At 34.2% G+C, this 15,532-nt stretch overlaps 1 long non-coding RNA gene across 1 annotated transcript in view; it reads left to right on the top strand.

The window, feature by feature from the left end:
* LOC143921118 (uncharacterized) overlaps nucleotides 1-15,532 on the top strand; it is a 607,092-nt gene that overhangs the window by 348,645 nt on the left and 242,915 nt on the right. The gene's annotated exons all lie outside the window — the stretch shown is intronic.

The following is a 15,532-nucleotide window of genomic DNA, read 5'->3' as shown; positions in this document are numbered from 1 at the left end:
TGTTCAGACCAGTTTAAGTTGACAACACGCATATCTACTCACTACATACACTCATTCGTAGTTTGACACTTGAACATCTTTACTCTCATCTTGTAAAACGAACCGAAGCATTCGATTAAAGAATAAATGATAAAGTAAATAAAAGAAAGATTTAAAAAATTATTGATAGTAATATTTATGAAATTTCTAAGGAGATGCGAGTTGAGCGTTGTTTAAAATCAATATTCAAAGTATGAATGAGTATGTGTGCATGAGTAGTGCAGACAAGCTCCGAACTTTAACTAGTCTAACCATAAAGAACACTATAGTATAACGATAAATTATCTGTTTAACAACATTAAAAAGAAAACACAACCATGTATGTGCATTTATACCACAAAATGATTATTAAGGTTTGATAAACTAGACATGATCAATATTTGTCAACGCCTAAAATATTTGTCGAAGCATTTTAAACCTGATTTCTATATGTAAATTTTAGGAGGCGGGTGGATCCCATTTTTGCGCGTTTTGCCTCGCTTGTGGAAAGATGTCTAGCGTTTATTGTAGTCATAACCTAAGATCACCGACAGGTGTATTGACGTGCCCTCATTTGCGAAGAAATGTGTGTCCCATTTGTGGAGGGACTGGTGACAATGCGCACACGGTGTAAGATACAGATTACCTTCAATTCTAATGTTATATTTATGTAAATATTTGGATTTTTAATTGGTAATTGTGACATTTTGTTTCAGGCAATATTGTCCAGCCAATGCAGGAGCACCAGGTCACAAACGGAATAAGTTCATGACTTCGAGCAATCACAGTGTATGTACATACATATATAGAAATGATCAATATTTGTAACACCGAAAATTTTTATCCCATTTTGATCCCATTTATATAAATTTTAGGTCTTATTTTGCGGCTATTGCTATAACAACGGGAACCCCAGTTCCATCTTCGATGACCATTCACTGAGGTCGCCTACAGGCAGGTTAACATGTCCAAATTTGAGGGCTTATGTCTGTCCCAATTGTGGAGCGCGTGGTGATGGGGCTCATTCCGTGTAAGAAATTGCTTACCTTTAAATGTAATGCGAGGGTTTACTTCTTTTTAATTATAAACTATGACATTTTGTTTCAGAAAATATTGCCCCAAGGTCCCAAAGGCTTTGGGCGAAATGGAGCAAGGATGTTCGAAAGAGTAGACAAAACATTCCACAGAATTTTCTTCATAAAATAATACATACATAGATATTAGTTTTATACCCAAGTACCTACTGAATAGGTGATAATTTTTTTCCACGTATTTTTTCTTGTTAATGTAGGCATGATTTTAATTTTTAAGAGCTACTTCTTGTAAATTATATAATACATAACTGTAAAGCCCGGACCCTGAGGGGGCCGTTTATTGTTCAAATGTTGTAAATGCATTGTTAAAGGTTTGCCGAACCTTTTTTACAAAGCATTTACAACAATTGAACAATAAACGCCACGCTTCCGGTCCTAGCTCTATACATAAGTACATCTTAGTTATGTAGATATCTATTTACATTTCAATGATTATTGTTCTTGTGATCATTATCTTTTTTGTATGTTTTTTTTCTAATTAATGGTAATGTAGGTATGTTTTTAATTTTTAAGAGCTACTTGTAAATTATATAATACACTAAAACGATCTAGTTATTGTAGTAAATTTCCAATTGCTACTTTACTATTGAGAATTATATTTTTTCCAATTATTGTTAGTATAAATATGATTTGAATTTTTAAGAGCTACTTGTTCATAGTATAATATGTACATAACTACATCTTAGTTATGTAGATATCTATGTATGTATATTCCAATAACTGGTACATAGATGGTGCACAAGTTCCCATTCATTGCAATTATTTCCATTATTTGATATTTAGTGTTTCAATTCCTACTTTACTATTGGTAATTATATTTTTTCCAATTATTTTTAGTATAAATATGGTTTTAATTTTAAAGAGTTACTTGTTCATAGTATAATATGTATGTACATAACTATGTACATCTTAGTTATGTAGATATCTATGTATATTCCAATAACTGGTACATAGCTGGTGCACAAGTTCTCATTCATTGCAATTATTTCCATTATTTGATATTTAATGTTTCTTGTTAATTTTAATGTAGCTTTATAGGATTATGGGAAAAAAGGCTAATATAATATCTATAGGTTTCCATTAATAATAACGTAAAGTTATATTTTTTTATTTTGCCTATATTAAATAACGAGGTGATAGCCAGCAATTAGAGATAGATATATATTTTATTTTCAATAAAGTTATTGTAGAATTTTTCTTGAAAAATAAATGTGAAATAAAAATTAAAGCGTTTTAATTTATTTATTTTTTAATTTATGTTAAATCAACCAGAGAAATACAAAAATTGTCTCAATGAACCACTAGCGGCAGATTCATGGTAGTGGCCACCATCCTAGAGGACTACATAATATTATACTTATACATAATAATTCAAAACGCAATTTATACGCGCCTTTTTGGTCCAAAAAGTGACATTATTAAATTGGGGGTGTGAGCAGTCTACTCTGCCCTTCAGGTATAAAATTTGATGTGTATAATCAATGCAGCTGATCCATGATCGTTCGTCTACACTGGGAATTTCCAATTTCTGAGATAACTTTATTATGCCTGCAAAAACTGGGTTTTTACGTACAATAATACAGTAAATCCTTGCTAATACGAAACATGAAGTTTTTATGCCTTACGACACGTAAAACATATTTATGCAATTGTATGGGAGGAAAAAGATTGCTTGGTCTCGCATTGCTACATATTCATATTCAATTACATCCAGAAACAATATTGGACAGATTTGAAGCGGCAAATAAATGTAATTTAAGCTTTGTGATATTATCCAAATACTATTTGTGATCCTAGTTATCATATTCCTATTTTTTTTTTTTTAATATACAATGTACATATGTATATTTATATACACATGTATGTATCAGTATTCATTCTAATATTTTTAAGATTCAATTTAATGTTGTTTTTATGTAAGTAATTAAATTTGAAAATAATTTAGATATGTTTATCATGTATTTTTAAAATTACTTGAAATATTGCTACACAAATTAAAAAGTTTACATGACAATAAATTCATAATATACTTATCTTTGAATAAAACTGAATATACGTCTAATTTTTGAAAAAAAAACTAACTATACGACTTATTGAAAAAAAATGTATATTAAATATTATAAATGGCCCCCACCCTACTTATTTCCTGGATGCGCCACTGCAATTTACTGGCATAGGTACTTATATTTTTATTTAATTTTATTTTAAAAGGAAAACCTTAGTCTTAAATCAAAAAATAATAAAATACATTACAAAAGACCAATTATAGTTTTCCGCTGGTAGTAATAAACTAAAGGGTGAACATACACGTAGTCATATGTAGACTGCGGATAGAGACAGTGCTTTTTCCAGGAATTGGGGTGGTTTGGCTATATTTACAAAGCTAGAGTACAAAAAAAAGGTTGGGTGTACCTTTTACAACAATTGAACAATAGCATTTACAACAATTGAACAATAGCATTTACAACAATTGAACAATAGCATTTACAACAATTGAACAATAAGCGGCGCGCTGTGGATCCGGCTTTTAGTCATATGAACATAAAATTTGTAAATTAACATAAGAAAAAATAGAGAAATTAAATAATTAAATGTGAATAATAATATATATATATATATATAAATATATATATATATATATATATATATATATATATATATATATATATATATATATATATATATATATATATATATATATATACATATATATACATATATATATATATATATATATATATATATATATATATATATATATATATATACATATATATATATATATATATATATATATATATATATATATATATATATATATATATATATGTATATATATATATAAATATATGTATATATATATATATATATATATATATATATATATATATATATATATATATATATACATATATTTATATATATATACATATATATATATATATATATATATATATATATATATATATATATATATACATATATATATATATATATATATATATATATATATATATATATATATATATATATACATATATATATATATATATAAATATATATATATATATATATATATATATATATATATATATATATATATATATATATATATACATATATATATATATATATATATATATATATATATATATATATATATATATATATATATATATATATATATATATATATATATATATATATATATATATATATATATATATATATGGGTGAGGTTTGGTAGGATAAGAACTTTTTGTGGATATTTTGGCAATGTCGAATTCTCTGACTTCGGTGATGGTTAGGTTAGGTTGGGCTAGGTATTGTGAGGTAAGCACGTTTTGTGGATATTTTATTAATGTTCAATTCTTTGATTTCGGTGATGGTTAGGTTCAGATGGGTGAGGTTTGGAAGGATAAGAACTTTTTGTGGATATTTTGGCAATGTCGAATTCTCTAACTTCGGTGATGGTTAGGTTAGGTTGGGTTAGGTATTGTGAGGTAAGCAAGTTTTGTGGATATTTTGGCAATGTCCAATTCTTTAATTTCGGTGATGGTTAGGTTCAGATGGGTGAGGTTTGGTAGGATAAGAACTTTTTGTGGATATTTTGGCAATGTCGAATTCTCTGACTTCGGTGATGGTTTGGTTAGGTTGGGTTAGGTATTGTGAGGTAAGCACGTTTTGTGGATATTTTGGCAATGTCCAATTCTTTAATTTCGGTGATGGTTAGGTTCAGATGGGTGAGGTTTGGTAGGATAAGAACTTTTTGTGGATATTTTGGCAATGTCGAATTCTCTGACTTCGGTGATGGTTAGGTTAGGTTGGGCTAGGTATTGTGAGGTAAGCACGTTTTGTGGATATTTTATTAATGTTCAATTCTTTGATTTCGGTGATGGTTAGGTTCAGATGGGTGAGGTTTGGAAGGATAAGAACTTTTTGTGGATATTTTGGCAATGTCGAATTCTCTAACTTCGGTGATGGTTAGGTTAGGTTGGGTTAGGTATTGTGAGGTAAGCAAGTTTTGTGGATATTTTGGCAATGTCCAATTCTTTAATTTCGGTGATGGTTAGGTTCAGATGGGTGAGGTTTGGTAGGATAAGAACTTTTTGTGGATATTTTGGCAATGTCGAATTCTCTGACTTCGGTGATGGTTTGGTTAGGTTGGGTTAGGTATTGTGAGGTAAGCACGTTTTGTGGATATTTATATATATATATATATATATATATATATATATATATATATATATATATATATATATATATATATATATATATATATATATATATATATATATATATATATATATATATATATATATATAGGTATAGATATATTTGTTGACGTGAGCCATCCGCTGTGTGTTTGTAGCTAATTTTAAATTTTGAATCGCCTTCAGTGGCACCTTAACCCACCAATGACACGAAGGAGCAGGTCGATTGAGCCTCACTTCCGAGCCTAAAGGGTCCGCCCTATCGAGAATTCCGACATTTACCCCATTAAGTATTCATTGCAGTTGTATCTTTTAAAAAGACGCGGGAGCAATGTACATTTTTTGAGTGTTCTTTGTCCTTTCAGAAAGTTCACGCCCTAAGAATAAACGACCCTTCTTGGAGTGCGCTGATTAATGTAGAGTTTTGCGCAACACTCCAAATTTGTTACCGTTGAAAATGGCCGAGCAAAAGCTTTCTCTATCTCTGTCTTTGTTGGCTTTATTTACGTGCGTGCGAGCAGTGTATCCGAGGTGTGGGTGTGAGCGGTGTTTTTTGAAAGTAGGCCGTAAAACTCGGAAACACTGCTCGCACGCACGTAAATAAAACCAACATAGACAGAGATAGAGCAAAGTCTACCAAGCGCCACTGCTGTGCAACAATATTGATTAGTTCGAACCAGTTTTCCCCACGCGAACTCGCTTTGGGCGTATTTATTTTCTCTACTATTATCCTAATGGCCAACTTTTTATCTATCCAGTCAATAGGGGTTTTCAATAAAATATAATATGTATGTGTTTTAATAAAATAAATAAATTAGTACTATGTATGTATTGTAATAAAATAAATGGATAGCAAATAAATATTTTCATATTATTTTTTGTAAATAAGGTCTGTCAGCATCTTTTTAATTTTTCGTCGTCGAGGAAGTTTATTCCTACATCCATACTTTCGTACTTGCACTTACGTTTAACCTTTGAATGCTGACCAACGCCGATCGGCGTTTTGCTGAAAATTGATCTCGGTGCTGGGTCCCTTTGCGAACTGGGCCCCACGGGCTAAACCAATAAGTTTCAAATAAAAGTCATGGTGTAAAAATAATAGCTAAGGTATCACCGACAAGTTACTACTTGAACATATGTACATAACTACGAAGTACGAAGACAAAAGACAATTCTAAATTTCGTAGCAAATTAAAAAAAAAATGATCTCGGTGCTGGGTCCCTTTGCGAGGTGGGCCTCTCGGGCTAAAGCCATGGCTGTCCCCCGTGCCATGATTAAAATAGAAACAATATCTGTAAGCATTTGAAGTTGACAGCTGTCAAACGAGATCAGAGTGTTCGCCATGTGAGTTTACATACATATTGGGTGTGTACCTGTCTTTATTTCGATTAATATAGAACGAATACCAATTAACCCTTTGAATGCTGACTAACGCCGAGCGACGTTTTGCCAACAAGTCCATGACCCTGAAAAACGCCGATAGGCGTTGCATTTTAGGCATGTACAAAGTAAACAAGAATACTACCCGTTGAACCTTTCCAAGTAGCATTGAAAAACTACGTACATAGTATACTAGTGGTTTTACCCGGATTCGGTCGGTATTTGTAATATAAACCATTTAAACATGACTAATGTAATAGTAAACATTTTTTTTAATTTATTTGAATAGTTTTTTTTTTATATAAATTTATTTGAATATTCATTTGTTTTTATTTTTATTAAATTGAATGTCACGAACAAACAAATATATATATACTAAGTCTCTTTTGAAATTATATGTATACCAGAATCCGGCGCCTGCGCCCTCGGGGGGAAAAATAGTCGAATCGGTGCTTATTAATCGAAAAATAAATAAATCGAATGTGTTATCTACAAAGTCTCTTTCGAAATTATATATTAGATAAGGTAAAAAAATCATTGAACATGGGGCGAGTACCTAATCCGTGTCAACGTTTGTAAAGACTGATTTACACTGGAATTTGTGAATGTATAACCATAGGAGAATTTTGCATTGTGGCTTGGAATTTAGATTGGAAGCATTATATTTTAACAATGAAGAAGATGGAACTGGTTTTGGAAAAATACATTAATTAATAGATTTCTTTTGTTAATTTTATATTTTTGCAAGATATGTATATTAGAGAGTCTAAACACACCTTTACAAAACTCGAAATTCTCGGCGGTACTTATCTATGGAGGGTTTGTTTGGATTAGCTACAATTTTTATACCTGCTTTCTATTGGATTTCTAAATAATTCTAGTTGGAAATGTTGGCGAAATTTTCAACAGAAAATACTCCAGCACACAAAGGGCTATACACAGTGGCGGCTCGTCCATACGCACTGCGGTACTGCAGCACCCCCAAGGAAATTGAGAAAAATTTTATATTATTATATACATAAATGTATGTATATTATATGAAAATATCAATATTATTTAAGCGTGTATTAAGCTCGCCCGCACACCGATACATCCAATAATGATCATACATCGTGGTACTAATATTAGAAAGTGAGGCATTGTTTATGATTTTGTGCAGTACGGTTTTCGATGGAATATGCCGAGTGGGCGAAGGAGGGGCGCAGGGGCAGCTAGAAGCTCGATCGGTACTGCACTCCCAACAGTATTGTAACGTACGCCGCGGAGTAAGCAAATAGAATCCCAGAGACTGACCGTTCAAAGATTATCTGTAACGGATATCTGTTAACGGATTAACTAAATGCATACCGTGCGACTGGTATAAGTGGGTTTTAAGGATTAGCGACGAGCTAAGTGCATGAAAGCAAAACAATGATTGCACTTCTCATACCGTGGGAATACATATCCGAATACGTGACTATACTGTAGGTAAACAGATTAGACGTCCTGAGAGATCTACCCCTTATAAGGCGGTACGTAGGCGATCTCAGGTCATTCTGGACGGAGCAGTGACAGTGTGTGTGTCACCATAATCATCAATAAATGCTGTGAAACGACTGTTGGCTTTTACTTGGATCCTCCACCTACCCCTACGTAACACTGGTCGTCAGAAGTGGGATCCAAGATGGGCCGTGGAACAAAGTCACCAGCGAAGGAAGAGAAGCTACAGCGAAGCCATCCTCGGGAGCTGTAGGAGAGAGTTCGAGCCATGGAGACACGAAATAAAAAAATGCAGTTTTCACTGCAACACACAGAATCGGTCATCACATATTCGGTTGTCAAATTGCAGTTATCACTGCAACTCGACTTTGACATTATCGGCGGTGGCCGCCAAGAAGTCATCGGGATGACGGAAGGAGGTTACGAAACGGGAGGTTTCGTACAAGTGCTGCCGGGAGAGGACAACTTGAGGCGTTGTCAAGGGCAACATCGGAGAGCAGCATCCGGAAATTGCAGAGTCATCCAAAGGGCGACCGAGACGAGGGCAGTTCGCCAATTCGCCGCAAGTAGCAATAATTAGCGGCTGTAGGTGACGACGATCCACGGGAAAGCATCGTCGTCAAAAGAGGAGTGGAGAGCAGGAATGCGGAGGAGCAAGAATTCATCGGGATGACGGAGGGAGGTTACGAAACGGGAGGTTTCGTACAAGTGCTGCCGGGAGAGGACAACTGGAGGCGTCGTCAAGGGCAACATCGGAGAGCAGCATCCAGCAATTGCAGAGTCATCCAAAGGGCGACCGGGACGAGGGCAGTTCGCCAATTCGCCGCAAGTAGCAAGAATTAGCGGCTGTAGGTGGCGTCGATCCACGGGAGGGCGTCGTCGTCAGAAGAGGAGCGGAGATCGACTACAACTGAGAGATGTCGATTACAAGCCACTATTCCCTTCAACTGTTTGTTGAGGGCAGATGTCAACGAACTAAAAAAAAATCTAATTGGAAACTAGTCGAGTCTAATTGGAAGAGTCGGAAAGTAAACGGATTGAAATGGAATTCAATCGGAACCATGCAACGGCAGAGAGGCATATTTATCAGATTGGATAAATGTTGGTTGGTCAGTCGGCGGAGTCAATCAAGTCACTTTTGGGAGGATAGAGGCACCGCTTCAGAGGGAATGGCAACGGAAGCACGTTCTGGGTGGAACGTTGGTCTGCAGCAAGATGCTGGGCCACATGAGAGGAAGACGGGGCCACCGCAACAAATTTGGACGTTGGGGAAACGAGCGACTTGGATCAACCACGTGAGGGCATTTGAAACCGAAGAAACGCCAGATCGCGACTTCAACGAGAGAGAGTGGAACAATTGATATACGTCAACATCGAAAAAAATCTAGTTGGAAACTAGTGGAAACACGAGTACCTGAAAAAATACATGGACAGTTGCAGCAGTGTTTAGATCATCTCGCAGATGTAACGGGAAAATACATCAGAAAGAAATGGATTTCAGTTGGGTCAATGGAACGGAAAAGAAGCACATTCAACAGAGTGGCAGACTGTTGGGTGCATATTTACCAAGGTCAATGGAACGGAAAAGAAACACAACCAGCAGAGTGGCAGACTGAGGTGTGCACATTTCCAGGGTCAAGGGAACGGAAAAGAAGCACCACCAGCAGAGTGGCAGACTGAGGGGTGCACATTTTCCAGGGTCAACCGTCACTTTTGTGAGGATGGTGGCGATTCTTGTGGGACATGGCTTTGGAGCACGTTCTGGGTTGAACGTTGGTCTGCAGCAAGATGCTGGGCCACATGACAGAGGAACACTGGGCCACCGTAGCAAATTTGGACGATGGTGACACGAGAGACATGGACCAAGTCACTTTTGTGAGGATGGGAGTCATTCTTGTGGGACATGGCTTTGGAGCACGTTCTGGGTTGAACGTTGGTCTGCAGCAGGATGCTGGACCACATGACAGGAATACGGGGCTGCCATAGCAAATTTGGACTTTGGTGATAAGAGCAACATGGACCAAACACGTGAGAAATTTTGGACCGAAGAGCTAACAAATAATGATTTCCAAATGTAGAACATCGGATGACTAATTTTAGGGGATTAGAAATATAACTGTAATTGTTTCCATTGTAAAGGTGACGTAAAGTGAAGTGTAATGAAAGTTTTATGTAATTGTTTCCATTGTAAAGGTGACGTAAATTGAAGTTTAACGAAAGTTAATGTAATTGTTTCCATTGTAAAGTTGACGTAAATTGAAGTGTAACGAAAATTTAATGTAATTGTTTACATTGTAAAGGTGTCGTAAATTGAAATGTAACGAAAGTTTAATGCAATTGTTTCCATTGTAAAGATGACGTTAATCTAACTGTTACAGAATTTAAATTGTAAAGGTAACGTTAATGTAACGGTAGTAGAAATTAAATGTCATTGTTTCCATTGTAACTGTAAAGATCACGACTGTAATTGTAAATGTAACTGTGACTGATATCACTGTAACTACTGTAGATTTATCAGTTCGGATTTGTTGGTCAATCGGGACGATTTGACCTAAGAGGGAGGCAATGTAACGTACGCCGCGGAGTAAGCAAATAGAATCCCAGAGACTGACCGTTCAAAGATTATCTGTAACGGATATCTGTTAACGGATTAACTAAATGCATACCGTGCGACTGGTATAAGTGGGTTTTAAGGATTAGCGACAAACTAAGTGCATGAAACAATGATTGCACTTCTCATACCGTGGGAATACATATCCGAATACGTGACTATACAGTAGGTAAACAGATTAGACGTCTTGAGAGACCGTGAGACCGGTGTAAGTGGTTTTAGGGATTAGCGACGAGCTAAGTGCATGAAAGCAAAACAATGATTGCACTTCTCATACCGTGGGAATACATATCCGAATACGTGACTATACTGTAGGTAAACAGATTAGACGTCCTGAGAGATCTACCCCTTATAAGGCGGTACGTAGGCGATCTCAGGTCATTCTGGACGGAGCAGTGACAGTGTGTGTGTCACCATAATCATCAATAAATGCTGTGAAACGACTGTTGGCTTTTACTTGGATCCTCCACCTACCCCTACGTAACAGTATTATACACATTTCTCGCGCGCTCGACACGCTCCTCACATTTCCTCATTTCTTCTGCACCTTTTGTCTTTCCTTCTACACCTCTTACACTTTCTACCTTTCTACACTTTCTTCTACACGTCACTTTAAGTATTTAAGATGGTATCAAAATCAAGAAAAGCTGAGCCAATGTTTTCAAGAACTTAAATATTCTTCCGAAAATACTGATAAAACAATAACAGATTCTACCAATTTACTGAATACAATTTTTTACAAGTTAATGCCACATCTAGAAATGATTTATAACCAAATGCAATCTAGTAATATCGATGCATTTTCAATTAAAGAAAACTTAAAAAGTTTTACTAATGTCATTACCTATACAAATATGAGATTCTTAAAGCGAATAGAAGCCAAAAATATGTGATACATATACTATCGCACATATGTATTATAGGAGCCAAAAATATGCGCGATGTTATTATTAAGGATATAAAAGAAAGATATACTTTTTCTTATCAATTAAAAGCTGTCAAATTATTTAAAGAAAATTTTGAAAAGTACTGAAAGAAAATGCCAATGGAAGATCTACTACTAACCGTTGAATCATATCGAATGCTAGATAAAGAAAAACTTCAAACTGAATTAGAAGTGTTTTACTCAAGGAAAGAAATGCATAGTATTGTTGCGTAGGGGTGAGTGGAGGATCCAAGTAAAAGGCCAACAGTCGTTTCACAGCATTTATTGATGATTAAGGAGATATACGTACTGTCACTGCTCCGTCCAGAATGAATTATATCGCCTACGTACCGCCTTATAAAGGGTAGATCTCTCAGGACGCCTAATCTGTTTACCTGTTGTATAGTCACGTATTCGGATATGTATTTCCAAGACATTGGGTCTTCCCGTACCGATTCTGATAAATAACTAATAACGGTCATTGCTTAGCCTAAATGCACTTAGAGTCCAGATATAATCTTTGGAAGTAAGTGCATGCATTTAGTTAACCGATAGCAGATATCCGTTGGTCTAAGTACAATTCGCTCAATCCACGGCGTACGTAACAGTATTAATGATTTATTAATATTTTTAAACCTTATTTTTGCAAATCAATTTATGCAAAGTTCGTGTGGAAATAACAAAACTTATTCAAATTCTGCTTACAACTTCAACTACCTCTGAGCCATAACGGTGTTTTTCATCAATAAATAGAATACAGACATACATATATAAGAAACACAATGGTTCAAGAAAGATTGACGGCTTTGTCTATGCTGTCAATTGAAAAAAAATGATTATGAACAGTGAAAAATTTAACGAAAAGGTGATAGACCTTTTTTCAAGGGAAAAAGACAGAATAATCAATTTTATAATGAAATAAAATACATATAATCATTTTGATGTTAATAGTAAAATATAATCCAAATAAACATTTTTTTTTATTTTTAATCAACCGCAGCACCCCCAGATATCTTATCCACGAGCCGCCACTGGCTATAGATCTATAAGAGTTTTTTTTTTGTTTGTCATACTCTTTGTGCCTTTGTGCCCGGTTTAGAAACCCTGCTTAAAAATAATTTTTTGCGGCCTTAGTTGAGAAACCCTGCTTGCGTAATATTTCAAGGCACAAAGAGTATCAAATAAATTTATTCGCATTTATGAAATTATCATGTAGATATGACCGACAATTTCAATACAGTTATTATTTTTGAAAACGCATTTGAAACTTATTGAAAAAATTGATTTTGCGCTGAATAGTCCACGCGCTGCATTGTCATCCGCTGAGTTGTCGTTGCGCTGAGTTGTCTGCGCCGAAAGGTCGGCGCTAAGTTGGTTTGCGCTGATTTGTCGTGCCACCCATATGTATATATATGTAAATATTTAGTAACAGTTTTTGTATGTAGTATGTTAATGTTATTAACAGACTAAATACAAAAAAAATTGATAAATGGATTTTACAATATTTCGAACTGCGAATTAAATAAATATGCGATTTTATATACATATATAGACATCTAGCGGTATTTAGCTGGGGTATAATAAAACAGAAATCAGCTTTATCGACTCTCAATTCTGTTATTGCCATCTATCGGCATTTAAATGTAATAGTGGAATAATTTATTTTCGGTGTGATATACACGGTTCGGTTATTATTGCCCACAAAGCGCTCGCCAAAAAATCACTAAATACATATCTATAACAGAACATCTGTCAGCCGAAAACTCCATCATACTAACAATAACTCCAGTATCCTATATCCTATAAAAGTTGTCTTTTGGGCGATCGCAATGTGCGTAATAATCCAATTACCGATATACACAGAGCCACCGAGCAGGATATTTTTTATAGATATGTTTTTATTACGCAAAAAATCTATCAGAAAAATACCAATATGTTGGTTGTTATTTTTACGATTTCACATGGATGCAAATAATGCGTGGATCGAAAAATAATAAACATTAGCATTAAATAAATAAATGTATCCCCGGCTCCCCACCTCCCTCTCATCAGCCCTGTATATATGTATAAATATATATATATATATATATATATATATATATATATATATATATATATATATATATATATATATATATCATAATCATAAATGCAAATAATTTAAACGAAACTAAATTTGGTGCCACTTCACATATCTACTTTAGTATGTGATCTACCTTCACGTTTTTACTCTAATATATAGTTCTCGCGTGTGACAGTGAGTCTGAATAATACCGACCATAACAAACTAATCTTAAATGAATAGGGCCAACCCTAACTTAACCTAACCTAACCTGACCCTTAAATAAATAGGTTTTTGCTGCCAAGATATGTTTTTTTTGTGAAAATATTAATGAAATAAAACTTAAAACATATCTTAGCAGCCAAAACCTATTTATTTAAGGGTCAGGTTAGGTTAGGTTAAGACCTTTGAAGTAATACACAGAAGTCCCAGAGAGTGAAGGTCGGGTGTGGGGTTTAGCCGGTAAAAATCCGGCACTACCCTGCATTTCGGACTGTAGGCTGTCTTTCAAAGATTCCCCACCTTCAGCGCAGCGAAAAAAAAAACACTTAATTTCTACCGACTGTCTTTACTTTATCTATGTACATGTACGTAATAACAATAGATGAAGTTTTGAGATCATGCAAAAATTCAAACTCAGAATCGATCACTGATCACTTTTTCATAATCTAGAAAATTGTGTCTGAGTGTGTGTTTGTGTGTTTCTGATTGTCTTTTTATTATTTTTATAATTTTATATATGTATGTACATATGTATATATAAAATTATTTTTATTTCAACTGGAAGTAGTACTTTTACCCTATAAGATCGAGGTGTTTTTATGTTTTTCTCGGAAGCTTTTTGGCGTATTGAACTGATATTTCATATCTAGAATTATAAACTTAATGCCAAGTTATATCTAAAATTTCGTGAACACCCGTTAACCGATAGTGGCAGTTTACCGGATTTTTCTTCCACTATTTTAATCGACCCTTTAAATATCTGTCCTCTTCACTATTTCAGGTATAATTCCTTGTATCAATGTGATGAAAATATAATAAAAAAATCATTAAATTTAATTAACCAGAAGTGGGATTTTTTCCTCTTCGAAAAGTCAAATATGTTGTGAACACGCGGTTTTTTTTACCACACCCCTGAACGTATTAAGCTGAAAATTTATATTTGTATTCTTTATGTACTAACATTCATAAGGTTTTGGTCAGAAAGCAATTTTATTAAATAACTAAAAGTTTTTTTGGACCGAATTCGTTACACATGCCGATTGAATCCATCTCATTCGTTGTTTTGTGTGAGAATGAGTGTCTGCAAATTAAAAATACGAGAAATAAAATCATTTTTGATTGAACAGATTCATTAAAATATTAATTTAAAACCTCTCTTGAAAACAAAAAACAAATACGAACTTTCGGAAAAATAAACGTTACACATCTGTTTTTGAGACAAAATAAAGTAAAGGAGACTTTTCTACCGATTTTCTAACGAAAGATGAACAATTTCTAAAAATTTAACCCAAGGCATACCACTTAAAAACCAAAATATACTTGTTTCGAAATAATAAAATCTTTTTTTTCAAAGCACGTAGCAGCGATTATTTTATTAGTTACTAAGCTACCCAAAAGTAACACAAGAAATAAACGTAGCATTCATAGACCCATAGTATCTCATTAATCATTAAATTCACACTATTCCTAAATTTAGGGGGGGCTAGTGCCCCCCCATGCCCCCCCAAATGACGTCCCTGAAAAAA

The sequence above is a fragment of the Arctopsyche grandis genome, chromosome 2 (genome assembly GCF_051622035.1).
Source record: "Arctopsyche grandis isolate Sample6627 chromosome 2, ASM5162203v2, whole genome shotgun sequence".
NCBI lineage: Eukaryota > Metazoa > Arthropoda > Insecta > Trichoptera > Hydropsychidae > Arctopsyche > Arctopsyche grandis.
This window is presented reverse-complemented; position numbering and strand designations above follow the sequence as displayed.